The following is a 2,500-nucleotide window of genomic DNA, read 5'->3' as shown; positions in this document are numbered from 1 at the left end:
ATAGGTGCTTTTTATCATTCATATTACTATATATATACACATACACATACATGGTAGCTACATATAATAGCATATAAAACTCATGATTTACATTGTGGCATAGATATGATCATATACACGTTTGACTATGGGGATTTCATTTATTTTAGAAATGTATATTTCCATCTACCCAAAGCTAATATGATTGCAAACATTATATATAACGTAATAATAATATCCTCAAATATATGATAACATATAGTGGTTGACAGTAACATATGCATTTTACACATGTCACCCAATTCATAATTAACTTGCTTCATTAAAATAAAGCTACAGTATTTACACCCCATTCTTACTTTATTACCGTTTCCAGTAAAAAAAAAAAACAAGTGCAAGTCAATATTCTCACATAAATGCATTTACCAAACATTGTGAATTAGCATAATAATAATAATAATAGAGGGACAGACAGACCGTAATCATAGCTCTCAGTGTTTGGTCAAGTTCGCCCGATTAATAGATAACGTTCTCTCAGGCCCATCAGCAGCACAGAAGCAATCTCCCTCCCGCTGGTGATTCAAAGTGAAACGCCAGTAAGACGTCAGACTCTCGCCGGCATCATTGTTCAAGTCGCCAACAACCAAGAGTCGATGCACAAGTCGTGCTTTCTTAGATCCCAGTTCATTCCGAGCCCTCGATCTGATTGATTGCAAAGTGCGTCTATGGATATAAAGCCGAGGATAAACCCGCAGAATCAGGATTTATGAATTAATGCATCGTTTGCTGTGTGATACGAGGGCCTCCCGATTCAGTCCACCTTTGAGCTTGATTTAACCGAGCGTTTACAGTCCAAATAACTCTTAACGTGGAAGAATAAAGGGATGCTGGGAAGAGGAAATGATGTCACGGTGTTTCGCCAAACGGGAGCGCCGGGTGACATTAGTCTCGGAGACTCTGCACATGTTCTTTTCCCCGGCTCCCTCGGGGGCCGTTTTTTCGTCCGGGGTCGGGATGGGAACAGGTCATCAAAGAGGGTTCATAAAAACCAAAAAGAGAGAGATATTACAGATCTGAACCGGAGGAATTACGTCTATTGTTGTGTTGCTGACTGGGACCTCTGACATTTGGAAAATTGCTTCGGGAGCGCTGCATCATTTCAAAGTTGTAAAGCTTAAAAAAGACCCGAGATGTGAAAGATCTCCGTTGCTTTTGAACAACATACGGCACGATTTAATAGCGCGCGCTTGCTCGGGACGCGCCGTTTGTTCGGCCTGTAAAAAAACCAAACCGGCTGCTCAGATTTTAGGATCTCCCAGCTTCATTTTGTCAAACCGAATTCGATTCAGCCCCTGATTTCGTTTAGTGTGCATTTACATGATGACGGTGCACAAACACCTTTTGGTTTTTACTCACTGTCTAAACAGTCTGTCTGAAAGGTGTCTGTGTTTTTGCAAATTTGTGTTTGTATAGTTTTCATGGAGATGGCAACAATGGTGTTGTCTATAGATGTCGGATTTGATTTTTAATCGTTTGTAGGCCCGCGAAACGCATAAAAAGTGTTTAGTTGAAGACAGTGTTGTGTAAGCCGCCTCTTAGTTACAATAAATGATGAATGAGGTTAGGTGAACCACGCCATCTTGAATTCCAAAAATATATTCCTTATTTTTCATTTCAGACGTCGAAACAGTCTTAGATCAAGAAGCAGACACTTGAGAAGCAAGTATTGTTTTCAGAAAAAAAAAATGCATTAAATTTTTGTTGGTTTTTTTTTCTTAAAACAATAAACATGCCTGTCATTTGAGTAAGAAAAATTATTTTAATTCAAGTTTATTTTTCTTGTCCCATTGGCATGTCATTTTTCTTATTTTAAAGTGTCCTTATTATGGGTAAAAAAAAACCCCAAAAAACACTTTCCTTGTCGTATAATGTGCATTTATTTACTTTGATTAGTGATCTTTTCACGCTCTCTATACGTAGACAATCAGTGCGTGATATAATCCTGTAAAGTGAAAAAAACAATAGTTTTAAATGGTTGAAACAAAACTCAACACACAAACCTCCAGTGTAGGTGACATTTAACAAATTTGCATCACAACTCCACAAATAACTAACAATAATGGCAGAGTAACGATAAAAAATAAGTCGGTAAACTTCAAAACATTAATCCTATAGTAACCACAAAACAATAAAAATAAATAAATGAATAAAACTTGTGCAAGTGTCAACGACAATTGTATCTGTAATTTATTAATTATATTAATATATATTATTAACTGAATTTAAAATGCATATAATATACAGAAATATTTTACATGTATAGTTAAAAGTATGAAAATATTATGTAAAATATACATAATATAAATATAAAAACTATACAAATTCAGTAAAAAAACAAACAACAACAAATGTATGTAAAATACTTATCTGTGTGCATATATGTTGTAATACATATAAAAGTATAGAAATTATTTAAATAAATATTTTTTATATTTTATTTTATTGTGTGTGAATTATAATG

Source organism: Puntigrus tetrazona, unplaced genomic scaffold, assembly GCF_018831695.1.
Source record: "Puntigrus tetrazona isolate hp1 unplaced genomic scaffold, ASM1883169v1 S000000401, whole genome shotgun sequence".
NCBI classification, from domain to species: domain Eukaryota; kingdom Metazoa; phylum Chordata; class Actinopteri; order Cypriniformes; family Cyprinidae; genus Puntigrus; species Puntigrus tetrazona.
The sequence above is the reverse complement of the archived record's forward strand: the minus strand, read 5'-3'. Positions refer to the sequence as shown.